This window comes from Kogia breviceps, chromosome 16, assembly GCF_026419965.1.
Source record: "Kogia breviceps isolate mKogBre1 chromosome 16, mKogBre1 haplotype 1, whole genome shotgun sequence".
NCBI lineage: Eukaryota > Metazoa > Chordata > Mammalia > Artiodactyla > Physeteridae > Kogia > Kogia breviceps.
This window is the reverse complement of record NC_081325.1, coordinates 6,499,277-6,513,300: the sequence shown is the minus strand read 5'-3', so window position 1 is coordinate 6,513,300 and position 14,024 is coordinate 6,499,277.

The following is a 14,024-nucleotide window of genomic DNA, read 5'->3' as shown; positions in this document are numbered from 1 at the left end:
TTGTCCAGATGTATGCCCAGGAGTGGGATTGCTGGATCATATGGCAACTCTATTTTTAGTCTTCTGAGGACCATCCGTATTGTTTTCCACAGTGGCTGCATCCATTTATATTCCCACCAACAGTGTAGGAGAGTTCCCTCTTCTCCACACCCTCTCCAGCATTTGTTATCTGTAGACATTTAATGATGGCCATTTTGACTAGTATGAGGTTGTACCTCATTGTAGCTTTGATTTGGAGAGATGCATTTTTTTTCTTCCATCTTCAGAAAGGGAAAAACATTATGTAAGTCAAAGAAGGATCATAGGATTTGTTGTCTGTTTTCCCCAAGAAGGGTAGGAAGGCAGGAGGGAGGGGCACTGGAATTAGAGCTGGAACTGGGGCGGGGGGGGGGCTCCGTCTGGCCGGAGCGTACTTTCTGGGGAGTCTGCGGCGAGCCCTCCCTCTGGAGCCCAGGTCCCGAGGAGTCAGCAGGAACCGCTCCGGGTTCACCAACTCAACCGCCCTGCGCCGGATGACGCCTAGCGGGGGTCATGCAGAGCCACTGGATGATGGAAGAACCTATCCAAGCCTCACTTCAGTCGTCTGTGAAGCCCATCTCTGAGTGTGGACAAGAAAACAGCAGGAAACAATGCATGTGAACGCCCGGTACATACATCCATATGCAGCCTAAAGAGGACGGCCTCAGTGTGAGTCACTATTTACAGTGATGGCTGTCTCCAGTGGAACGGGCAGAAGCTAGTCTTGTCGTTAGACTTTTTGTCTTTTACAGTAGTTCCTGTGGGAAACCTTTAAGCATCACTCACGCGGTTACCGTTCCTCAACAGAGAGAAGGACATTCCATAACATCCCGCCTTTCATATGGAAAGGTGATGCTGTATCTTTAAAAATTTCATTATTGGGGATGGATTTGCCCTGAGTCATCTACTAGTCCTGTTGGTCCTCTTCGTGACCAGGACCCAATGATGAGCTGAGATAATTGTGGCTAAAAGGAGTTTCAGGCCACGTCACGCAGTTGTGTCACTTTTAAAAATCTTATGCTTATGGAGATTGATTTAACATTCATGATCTCCTTACAGAGACTTCTGACTAGTAGAACTAAAATAGCCAACTAGCCCATACCAAATTAGCAATAGCAAAACCTTGAATTTAGGAGCAATCTATTAAAATGAATCAGTGTATCTATGCTGCTACTATTCCTGGATATTTATCTCTTTAATTAATCACGATGAAGTAGGGCCGAGCATTTTCTTTTTTCTTTTTTTTTGTGGGGGCTGCATTGGCTCTTCGTTGCTGTGCGCAGGCTTTTTCCGGTTGCAGAGAGCGGGCGCTAATCTTCGTTGTGGTGTATGGGCTTCTCATTGCGGTGGCTTCTCTCATTGTGGAGCACGGCCTCTAGAGCACATGCTCAGTAATCGTGGCGCACGGGCTTAGTTGCTCCACAGCACATGGGATCTTCCCAGACCAGGGCTCGAACCCGTGTCCCCTGCATTGGCAGGCGAATTCTTAACCAGTGCACCACCGGGGAAGCCCAAGCTGAGCATTTTTTGAGGCTTCTGTGTCTCCAAGGCCCCAGATTATATCACTTTCAGTTTTGACATTACCTTCTCTTGATGACAGCTCCTTGGACCAAGCAAATCTATGCCAGCCTCCCTCCACCTGAACAAAACCCCTCCAGGACACAGCTGGGCTCGTGCTCCAAACACAGCTGCTTGAGCTGCAAAAGGGGCAGCCTCCACCTGCACAACAGCTTAGATGCCAGGAGCCTTTCTATTGTCTCTTGCTGGTGCCGCTGGATCGTATACTAAAATTGTCACACGAACTTGGGCCCAGGTGAGAGACAGGCCCCGGCCAGGCCACCAGAACCTGGGGCTTCAGGACTCCTTCTCCCTTACAGATCACCAGCATGATTCCGAAAATCATGCCTCACTTCTCTTATTATTTCCAGGCCACCCGGGTCATCCACCACCATAAAGATTCTTATCCTCATAGGGTTCTACAGTCACCGAATGCCGTGGCTTTCAAATTTGCTTGACTCCAACCTACAGTAAAGAATACATTTTATACCTATAGCTAGTACACACATAACACACGCACACGCACAGACGCACACACCACATGTGCTCACATACACACATTTTTAGAAATTTACGGAACAATGCTTACCTAAAGTTGATCAGATATGGTCTTATATTTTCCACCCTATTATATATAAGTATTCTCTTTCAATGTTTTAAAAGCTCAGTCATCTCACACTAAATGGATTCATAACGTGTTAAGTCGCCTTCTTGCTGTAATTGAAACCTGGCTTCCTCCCAAGTTTGCTGCTTCCACTGTTTCTCCTGGGCGCCGTCTCTTCTCCTCTTTGCTCCTTCCATGACTTTTCCTCCATCTTCCTTCCAACCTCCCAGCTCCTTGGACTTGCATGTCATCAGCCTCTGTCCCCAACTCCAGTCTCCTGGTACTTTGCCTCATTTGTTGAAGACTCTGGCCCTCGGGACACTGTTTATCTCCTCCGAGGCCCGCGTGCACCAGCGGCCAAGCTGACGCTGCAGTCAGCGCTGCGAACTCTCAGCTGCCCGGCGTCTTCTCCGCTGTGATCGCCCCGCGTCCTCACTGAGAACTGCACCACCTGCCAAGCCACGTTGCTGCTTGCTACCCCTCCCCCTCCAGCTGACTCTAATGCCCCCCAACATTTTCAACCCCAGGAGGACCTCAATACTTTACTTCTTCCCTGTCAGTCACTCCTACTTGTCCTCTTCCAGGGCAGATTCTGTGGGATAGACTCTTTTTGTAAAAAATTTATTTATTTATTTCTGGCTGCGTTGGGTCTTTGTTGCTGCGCGCGGGCTTTCTCTAGTTGCCGCGAGCGGGGGCTATTCTTCGTCGCAGTGCGCGGGCTTCTCATTGCGGTGGCTTCTCTTGTTGCAGAACACGGGCTCTAGGCGCGTGGGCTCAGTAGTTGTGGCACGTGGGCTCAGTAGCTGTGGCTCCCGGGCTCTAGAGCACAGGCTCGGTAGTTGTGGCGCACGGGCTTAGTTGCTCCGCGGCATGTGGGATCTTCCTCAGCCAGGGCTCGAACCCGTGTCCCCCGCATTGTCAGGAGGACTCCTAACCACCGCGCCACCAGGGAAGTCCCTGTGGGATAGACTCTTGGCTTCTTTCTCCTCCGTTCTAATCGTCTATATTATTGGGAGGAAGAAAAGCAAACTCAGCCCCGGCTTTCTGTCTTCTCTGGACAGGCACCCTGAGCAGCTGAATGTATCTTCAAAAAAGCACATGCCATGCAGACAGGTCGCCCATGTCTTTATCAGACTGGATCTCTGCTCTCCAAAGGGACTGTCCCACACACCCTCCTCTCTTGCCTCAGACCTCCAGTACCCCCCACCCACCCAGATATTGACCTAGCCCTGTGTTTCCACTACTTTATTGAAAAACACAAGCAGATAAAAGAGACCTCATCTTCCCAAGACCATCCCTTTCAGCCGACTCCTACCTCTGCCTACTTCCGCTGCCTTTCCTCAACTCCTAAAGCCAATACCTCCACTTGCACAGAATTCCACTCCCTCTCATTGTTTTGAGGTCTTGGCTCTTAAACTTCCCACTTTCTCTCTGGCAGCATCAGTTTCTCTTCGTCCACTGGGCCCTTCCCTTTAGCCTGCAAAGACACTGTGATATCTTCCACCTTAAAAACATTTGACTCCATGCCTGTTTCCAACTACACCAATATTTTGGTTTTCCTTCGTAGCGGTTCTCGAATTTCCTATACGCACTGTCCTTGCTTCCTTATCTCCTATTTTCTCTTTACTCCAGTCAGGCTTTTGTCTTCACCTTTCCACTGATACCTGCTCTCATCAAATGTATCAATGACCTCCATCTTGCCCAAATCAATGGTCTATTCTGTCTTCTAGAGAACAGACTTTTTCAGATAGCAGGCACTCAATAAATATCTGTGGAATGAGTGAGTGAATATAACTCCCATCCCGTTAGTTTACTGAATTCATGGCTGTGCGTTACAAAAACTAGATGAAGTTCAGTTTTATACCAGGCTAATGAATTTTCATGTACTTATTCACTTCTTATAAGGTTTTGTGTATATTTAATCCGTGTCAGCTTTTTCCATGCGAATTTCCAGAGCTATGATTTCTGACCTTGCAACATTTCAAAAACACTTTTTTAACATAAATGCTAAAATTTCAGGAGAAAGGAGAACTGATTGGACACATATTCATGTAGAATTTTATATTGGACCTCAGGCACACAGTATTGGACTAAGCATAATTCAGAGTTTGAGATAATTCTCATTATTGACCATGCATGGCCTGCTTTCATTAATTAATCAGGTTTTCATGACGTAGTAATCGTTCATGAACCCAACACCCAACCTGAAGGTTATTTTGTGCTAATTTCACATATAAATTGTTCCAGTCATGGATTATAAGGAACAGGAAAGAAGGAAGGAACTAATATTGCCTTTGTACTTTGTATCAGACTCTATGCCAGATACTTTATCTGCATTATTTAATCCTCACAATAACTCTGAGAAGTAAGCATTATTATCCTCATTTTCCAGATTAGAAAACTGGTTCAGAAATAGCATTTGTCTAACTGCTCATAGGAAGTCCTAAAGCTGGAATTCAGAGCTAGGTCTGTCCGGCTTCAAAGCACAAGCTCTTTCAGTGGTAGCACACTGGCCCTGTGGGAGAGCAGTAATACACAGAAGATAGTTGACCTGGCATGTTTGGGGCCCAGCCGTTCCGTGTCACTAGCCTGGCTGGGATTTGGGTATCTTTTTTTTTTTTTTTTTTTTTTTTTTTTTTTTTTTTTTTTTTTGTGGTATGCGGGCCTCACTGTTGTGGCCTCTCCCATTGCGGAGCGCAGGCTCCGGAGGCGCAGGCTCAGTGGCCACGGCTCACGGGCCCAGCCGCTCCGCGGCATGTGGGATCTTCCCAGACCGGGGCACGAACCCGTGTCCCCTGCATCGGCAGGCGGATTCTCAACCACTGCGCCACCAGGGAAGCCCAGGGATTTGGGTATCTTAACTCCAAAAAAACAGGAAGATTTTTAGAAGTATTCCTTATAAGATATGATATGTAATATAGCTCATAAGATGTAGGAAATTAACGTTTTAAAAGTACATACATCTTAGAAATCTCATACATAATTATTTGAAGAAATAACAGCTGTTTTGCATCATTCAAAAGCATTGGGGGATATCTGAAAATGAAAAAGAATGAACACAAACCTCATTTTTTTTAAACCTCATATTTTTAGTGCCATAAAATATTTTGAATATCAGTTTTCATACCAGAATATCTGAATTTGCAGGGAACACTCATTTCCTTTAAATTGCCCACTATGAAAGAATTTGATGCAGTAGAAAATGAAATAAAACAAAACCCAAACTATAAAGGCTATATATGGCATCTTTTATTTACAGGAGAATTTTTTAAATTAAAGTATTGTTGAGGGGCTTCCCTGGTGGTACAGTGGTTAAGGATCTGCCTGCCAATGCAGGGGACGCGGGTTCGAGCCCCGGTCCGGGAAGATCCCACGTGCTGCAGAGCAACTGAGCCCGTGGGCCACAACTACTGAGCCTACGCTCTGGAGTCCTCGAGCCACAACTGCTGAGCCCACGTGCCTAGAGCTGGTGCTCTGCAACAAGAGAAGCCACTGCAGTGAAGAGTAGCCCCTGCTCACCACAGCTAGAGAAAGCCCAGGCGCAGCAACCAAGACCCAACGCAGCCAAAAATTAATTAATTAATTTTTAAAAAACCAAGTATAGTTGATTTACAATGTTGTATTAATTTTTTCTGTACAGCAAAGTGATTCAGATATACATATATATACTTAAAAAAGAATGTGCTCTACGGTATATTCTGGGAGCTCTACAGTAGGACCTTGTTGCTTATCCATTCTCTATATATCAGTTTGCATCTACTGATCCCCAAATCTCAATCCACCCACTCCCCTCCCCCGCTGGCAACCACAAGTCTGTCCTCTATGTCTGTGTGTCTGTTTCTGTTTCGTAGATAAGTTCATTTGTGTCATATTTTAGATTCCACATATAAGGGATATCATACGGTATTTGTCTTTCTCTGTCTGACTTACTTCGCTTAGTATGATAATCTCTAGGTCCATCCATGTTTCTGCAAATGGCATTATTTCATTCTTTTTATGGCTGAGTAATATTCCATTGTATATATGTACCACATCTTCTTTATCCATTCGTCTCTTGATGGGCATTTAGGTTCCTTCCGTGTCTTGGCTATTGTGAATAATGCTGCTATTATAGGAGAATGTTGATCCTTACGTAGTGTGGTAACCTCACTCTACTCCAGGATTGACTGCCACAGCATCCATGGGGCTGGTGGAGGGGGGGGACAGGGAAAACTCCTCTGGTGTCCTCACCTGTGTGCATCTTTCTTTCTCCTTTCTTTCTACTTTCCTGCTCAGCCTGTGTATTGCCAAATACACAGTATTCAGTAGTCCATGACTTTTGTTCTATAAAATTCATAGGTTTGCACTACACGAAATTGCCTCTGACAAAAATCATATTTGTTCTGCCCTTTTTGATCCATACCCCTCTGTCTGAATTCCATGCACTGGGTCACATCATAAACTGATGTTGTAGGCCCGTCTCTGAACCTCTCTGACTTTGTGTCCCCTCTATAAGATGCAGATGATCATTTCTACAGTGAATTGCATTTAGTTGTCTTGTCTATTTGGTCATCTTTAATCAGGAACCACCCAGCCAATCATTGTCTTTCGTGATACCCAGCTATTTTGTAGAACATTCCCCAGTTTGGATGTTTCTCCATGACCAGATTCAGTTGCGCACTTGTGGTAGGCCAACCGGAGAATTGCTGCATGTCCTCGGAGGCGCACGTGTTGCTTTGTTCCCTCGTTGGTAAAGTTAACCTCGACTTTCGGTTCAGGTGGTGGTGTTACCGAACTCAGGTTCAGCTGCTCACAGCTAAAAATCCAATAATTTGAGAGACAAGTGTCAACAGAAAGGAAAGGTGCTTTAATCAGAAAAGGTGGCAATCTGGGGAGAAGGTGGACTCATGTCCTGAGACCAACTCCAAAGTGTCTGCTCAGCCATGACAGTTTTTAAAGGGAAAAAGGAGGGAAGAATCTCAGTGAGTCATCAAGGCAGGAGGTTGGGTTCTGCATCCTTCTCCATGGTGTGCAGGCTGGCTGACTCTACCTTCAGATGTTATCTTGCCCGTGTGATCTGCCCGCAGGATTGCTAAGGGGGGCTGATGGGGATAGAGAGCTAGTCATTTTTTAACTACTTCATTCTTCATTGTTACTTCTTTTTATCTAGAAAATGAATTAAGTAGTTTCTTTCAAGTTTAGAGGGGAACAGAAATGGGCAAACAGGAAAGGGGAAAAAGAGCTGCTTTCAGTGAGGCCAGTCTTCTCCACTGAAATTTAACTATTTTCCCCCTTTGTAACTAATACATATCCAATGGGGGATATATGTGGAAACCATGCAAATATCTTTTTTCTCATGTTGCTTTTGCCCACCAATTTTTGCAGCCACTGATGATCCTTAACTGAAACAATTCCTGCCAAATGGTGATTTTCTAATTCTAGCTTCTTCCTACATCTGGATATTTTCCAAATAAAGCAGTATCCCCCCCCCAAAAAAATTTTTAATACAATTTTTTTTTGGCTGCAGCAGGCGGGATCCTAGTTCCCCAACCAGGGATCCAACCTGTGTCCCCTGCAGTGGAAGTGTGGATTCTTAACCACTGGACCACCAGGGAAGTCCCCAATTTTTAAATGACAAAGTTAATCAATTCTTTAACTTCCTTCTGAATATATTTGAGTATATCCACCTTTACCAGCCTCTTGGACATCATAGCACTTGTGAGTCAATTCAGCAATTAAAGGGCTCTCTGAGCCCATCTTCTCTCAAGCCCAGCTAGGAAGCATCTTCTCACAGCATCCAATTGTTGTTTGATATTGCTGTCATTGTTTGGGGAGGGAGGGACGGTTGAACAGGAATTATCAAAATGAAGGAAAAGTCTAACTTAATGTAGAGTGAGCCAAGTTTTATTCCTCCTGTAGTTGAAATATTAAACTCAGCCAAAGAATGACATCATCACAAAGAATAAACTTAATAGAGCCAAAGAATTTACGAAAGGGATAGAACACAGGGTGTAGAGATTCTCCCAGCTAAGTAACTTATTTGATATTTATATTGCAAAGTCAATGATTTAATATTAATTAGTAAGGCATTAGGTAGATGCCACTAATAATTGTAAAAATATGTTTTCCTTTCTAATCTTGCCCTGTTCTTTTCCTCTTTATTTCATGCAGAGACATTTACAAATACAACCTTCAAGAAAGTTACAAACAAGGAGTAAAATCTACATTTTTCTTGCATAAAAGGGTTTTATGTAGAAGTGTAATTGTATTTTTGACACATTTTCATTCATATTCTAGACATTTCTTGTTCATTAAACAAACACTTTTTAAAAGGTTTGTACTGAGAAGGGGCTATTTAGTTCCCACTATTTAAAATAACCAGCCTCTTCAAGCCATTATTTGGCTGACCATGTAGTGAAGTCATTTGAATGATTACTGTAAAACAGGATTTAAGAGGAAAATAAATGCAAGGGGAAAAGTAATTTTGTGATCATTTCAAAGCTCTAAACACTCGGGCCCGGTGCCATGACAATTATTCTCTCTTGCCTGTAGGCACAGGAAAAGTGGAGGGGTTTCCTTTGAAAAAGGAGCTCCTTCTAAATCAACAGTCAGTGGTCAAAGTAAACACCACTGAAAATTATGTTGGAGAAACTGCTTACAACTACTGCAGAGGCATTAACAAAACAAGGAGCTGGGGTGCAAATGCAGTGGAAGGCCTGAAGGAGTGTTTTGAAACACACCCTGTAAGTCAGGCCATCGATGGCCAGAAGCCAGTCTCTTCTGCAAGGGTGTCCTGCACCTTATCTATTTTGTGGTTCTCCTGAAAAATAATTATTAGGAGCTACCCGGATAGAATGAACTAAACAATGTAATCAGTAACTAGCTTGCAGACAAACACACAAAAACCGATTCTGTTTGTTGGGAAAAACGCAACCCCCTCCTGCTACATTATTCCATTGATGGAAAAACATTTACATCTCTTTTGTTAACTAGTTTTCTGTAGAAATTTTATAATCGCCGGGCAACTCTATTTCACTGCTCTCTTAGAAGAGACTGAGTAGCTAGACCCATGTTTTTATTCCACGGCCAAAAAGAAAAAAAAATTTTTTTTCCTGGGCTTTTTTTTTTTTTTTGGAAACTTTCGTCTATCATACATCAAACCTGTCAAGCTTTTTCATTAAAGTTCATGGTTTTTAAGTTCATTGTAAATAACTCAAACCGATTTTACAAAAGAGAAAAAAAAAAGTCTTGCCCTGATGTTGGGTATTACAAACTGTAATAATATCCCTTGTCAAATGGGATTTCTCAAGTGGCTTTGTAAAGGGTGGGGGGTGGGGGTGGGGGGGGAGGATTTAGCTAAATGAAAATAATTTGAGGTTAATGTTATACTTTGATTGTGGGTTGACTTCTTTTATTTTCTTAAAAGTCTGGAATTTTTGCAAAATGTTAAAAGGAAGTCCAGTAGCTATGTTGATCATAAGTATGTGTCAGATTTCATTTTGAGGTCCTTAAGAGTTACTTCGTGGGAGAAAATTCCAACAATAAGGAACATTCACTGATTTGCTGAGGGCTCTGTAAATTTTTAAAGTAAGCTAATCTCTTGGATGTTTCTTTTCCAAAGTAATGAAAAAGGCCTTTTCCCCCTGTCAATCAGACAGGGTCATTGCCGCAGGCCAAGCTGTACCGCTCAGGGTTCATTTCAGGAAGCAGAGCCGTGACAAGTGATACATAATAGAGGACTTTTGTGGGCATTGGGCTTTTTACAGCTGTGAGAGCTGGTGAAGTGTCCATGGGAAGCTTGCCTCTGTTGTCCGGTGGTGGGCATAACCTTGCTGTATAGGTCAGCAGGGCTGGCCGTCCGGGAAGAACCCAGACGTGAGACAAGCCACACCTGCAAGAACCAAGCAGAACCCGCGAAGACAAACTGGAACCTGTGTCGCTGGTCCCTCCCCTGCGGGGCCTGCGCTACCTCCAGAAGAAGGCGGCCCTCTCCTTACTGAGCTGCACCGGGACCTGGTGCGGAGCTCAGAGGAGCTGTGGGAGCTGGGGGCCCAGCCACTGGCCCACACAGAGAAGGAGGCCGGCACGTCTGCGGCCACAGGCAGATGCTGTGGCAGCATCTGTACCTTTGCCCCGATCCTGGCTTCGAGGTTGCTGCTTCACTTCCCCCTTTCAAGTTCGGCACAAGTTTTCCTGCAGCCACCCTTCACCTGGAACCATACAGGGAGGGAATTCTGGGAAACTCAGCCCGAGCTCAGCTAAGGTGGTCCTGCACACAACCACCCCCAACATGTCCCCCCCATCTTGCCGACCCCCTGTTGGCTGTCTTCTCCTTTTTCCCTGAGATGTTCCTCATGCTGGGCTGTCAAGAGGCAGCTCCAGGTCAGTGCAGCTGAGGAAATCGTCTTGACATTCTTCCTGTGATAACACGATCTGTACAGGCCCCGAGTCTGGGGTACTTCTCAGTTGGGAAGAACACATAGTCAACCTTATTCTAGAAAATGCAAATCAATCTAGAGTTGTAGAAACGGTATCAGTGGTGCCTGTGGACAGAGGCTGTGGGAGAGGGTAGAGGATGATGGATTGAAAGGGGCGTGAGAATACTCTGATTGTGATAGGTGGGTTCATTATCTTGATGATGGCTGTAAGTTTTACTGGTGTAAATATATGCCAAAGCATATCAAATTATACTTTAAAACACATGCAGCTTAACATATATCAGTGACATCTCAACAAAGCTAAAAATATCAACGATGTAAAGGCTCTGAAGAGTGAACCACAGCAACAAAAAAATCATTCAATCTGAAAAGGAGCCCCTCCCCCCTCAAAAAAAACCTGTTATCAGAACTTCAGAGACTATGGCCCAATACAAAAAAGTCTGACATACGTGGACCTGGAATCTCCAAAGGAGAGAACAAAGAGAATGAAGCCCGAGAAATATTTGAAGAAACAATGGGAAAAAACTTGCCAAATCTGTGGAAATAAATAAATTCATAGTCATGAGAGGTTCAGCGTACCCCAAACAATAAATTTATAAAGGAAGCTACACTTAGGCACATCGTATTCATATTACAAGTAAAAATATAAGTAGTTTGAATACTTGCCTTTTTGTACAAGTTTGCAATAAAATTGTAAGTAACTTTGAAGACTTATTTTTATGCAGGTATATAAAAGTGTAGCATGCAGGTATATAAAAGTGTAGCATGCAGGTATGTAAAAGTGCTTATCAGTTTTTTTTTTTTTTTTTTTTTTTTTTTTTTTTGCCGTACGCGGGCCTCTCACTGTTGTGGCCTCTCCCGTTGCGGAGCACAGGCTCCGGACGCGCAGGCTCAGCGGCCACGGCTCACGGGCCCAGCTGCTCCGCGGCACGTGGGATCCTCCCGGACCGGGGCACGAACCCGCGTCCCCTGCATCGGCAGGCGGATTCTCAACCACTGCGCCACCAGGGAAGCCCGCTTATCAGTTTTTAAATTCACTGTTGAATTGTGATTTTTCTTCCCCGAAGGGGAAGAAAACATTAAGCAAAAGGTAAAAACCTCAATGAGATTTTTGTGAAGAGTATTATTTTGGTAGTAATAGTACATAGTCATTTTTTCTTTCGGTGATACAGACTTATACCTATTTATCCTCAAGGAAACTTATACATCACTATTCAAGGAAAAGTATAAGTGTTTTTATTGAAAGTTACAAGATGATTACGATGAAAATAAAAACTTAGGAGGTGCCTGAAAAGAATTAATTATGGAAATGATTAGTTACTTGAGGTATTATTCATTTACAGAAAATAAAAGTTAGAGTATATGTGATAAAATAGAGAATATGTGGCATCCTTTTCACTGAGAAAGTCCTCTGGTTCCTGGAAACGGACAAGTGGATCAGAGATCTTTTCAGCTTTCCCCATGACCCAAATGACTCAACATCTTAGCAAGATCAGTTTAACCAAAATTTCCATCAACAGAAATTGGAAAACTTTGTACTGCACCACTTTTTTGAGATATTTCAAGCATCCCTCCTCTGTGACTGCTCTGAAACAAGCCATAAAGAAGTGGTGACCTATTGGCACTTATATCACACATAGAATATTTCAAACAGAGGAAATGGGCCGTGTATGGAACATCCACAGACCCACCACACAGCATCATCAAACTTTAACATTATGCCATATTTATTTCCACATTACACTTAAACAATTGTCTGCATTTTTCTTTTTTTACTACTTATGTCTTTTTCGTATTGATTTTTACATATTCCTTATAAATTCTGAAAACAAATCCTTTCTTGGTTTTGTTTCAAATAACCTCTCCTAGTCTGTGATTTGTCTTTTTTTACAAATGGATTTAAATTGTTCATTTTGGGGTAATTATAGATTCATATGCAGTTGTAAGATATCGTACAGAGAGGTTCCATGTCGCCTTTACCCACTTTCTCCCAATGGTAACATCTTGCAAAACTCTAGGACAATATCAGCACTAGGACATTGGCGTTGATACAGTGAAGACACAGAACATTTCCATCACCACAACTCTGTCTCATGCTGCTCCTTTATCCTTTTCATTCTCACTCTTTCCTTAAAGTCTCTGGCAACCACTAATCTGTTCTCCATCTCTGTCATTTCAAGAATGTCACATAAGTGGGATAATATAATATGCGACCTTTTAGGACTGGATTTTCCATTCAGCATAATTCCCTGGAGACGGAAGCAGGTTGTTGTGTGTGTGTGTCTGTAGTTTGTTCCTTTTCACTGCTGGGTAGTGTCGCGTGGTGTGGATGGACCCCATTTTGTTTAACCCTCACTCACTGGACATGTGGTCCTGTTGTTGGTTATTACGACTAAAGCTGCTATAAATATTTTTGTACAGGTTTTTATGAGAACATGCGTTTTCATTTCTCTGGGATGATGCCTAGAAGTGCAGTCACTGGGTTGTATGGTAGCTGCATGTTTGTTTGTTTTTAATGCCAGATCATTTTTCGTTCCCACCAGCAATACGTTGGTGATTCATTTCTTTACCTCAGAACCCTCCCTGTTGTTCAGTTTGGGTAACTTGTATTGTTCTATCTTCCAGCTCTCGCTGCTTCTTTCATCTGGCTTCTCCACTCTGTAGAGTCCTTGCGTTTTTAAAATTTGGTTATTGTAATTTCTATTTGGTTCTTATTTAGACCTTCTATTTCTTTGCTGAGATGCTCTATTTTTTTAATTCATTTTGAGAGTGCTTAGAATTCTTGAGGCATTTTAATGTTTGCTTTCAATCTTTGTAAGAATTCTAACGCCTATGTTATCTTGACGTTGACACCTATGGGTTGTCTTTTTCATTCAGTTTGAGATCTTCCTGGTTCTTGATATAATGAGCAATTTATTATTGCAACCTGGAAATTTGTGGTATTATATTATGAGGTTTCCGTAGTTATTTAAGTCTTATGTGTTAGCTGTCTTCATCTCACACCACCCCAGAACTGGAAGGAGGGGGCTTTCTCACTACTGCCAGGTAGGAATAGAAGTCCAAGCGTTACCGACCCTTTCAAGTCGGGCCCCAGCAAGGGTCCTCCTGCCTGGTGTCACTGTGCCAATAGAATGAGACTGAGTTGGGTTCAGAAGCAAAGGAAAGCTTTATTCCCTGATCAAAGAACGGAAAGGTGCGAGCTCCCGCTCTAGCGCGCACGCTCTCCTGATAGAATGTGGGCGGGGCTGCTTGGAGGGGCGGGGTTGTCCGGCGCAGGCGCAGCCCAGCCGCTCACACGCCAGATCCGGAGCCGGGCGCGGCGTCTCTGCACACGGCCCCTGAGCTGAGCGTCCTGCAGTCCTTCCGCTGGAGGAGCTCGGGTCTGAAGTGCCTGGTGCGAGGCCTCCGCATGTGAGTCGGTGCAACTA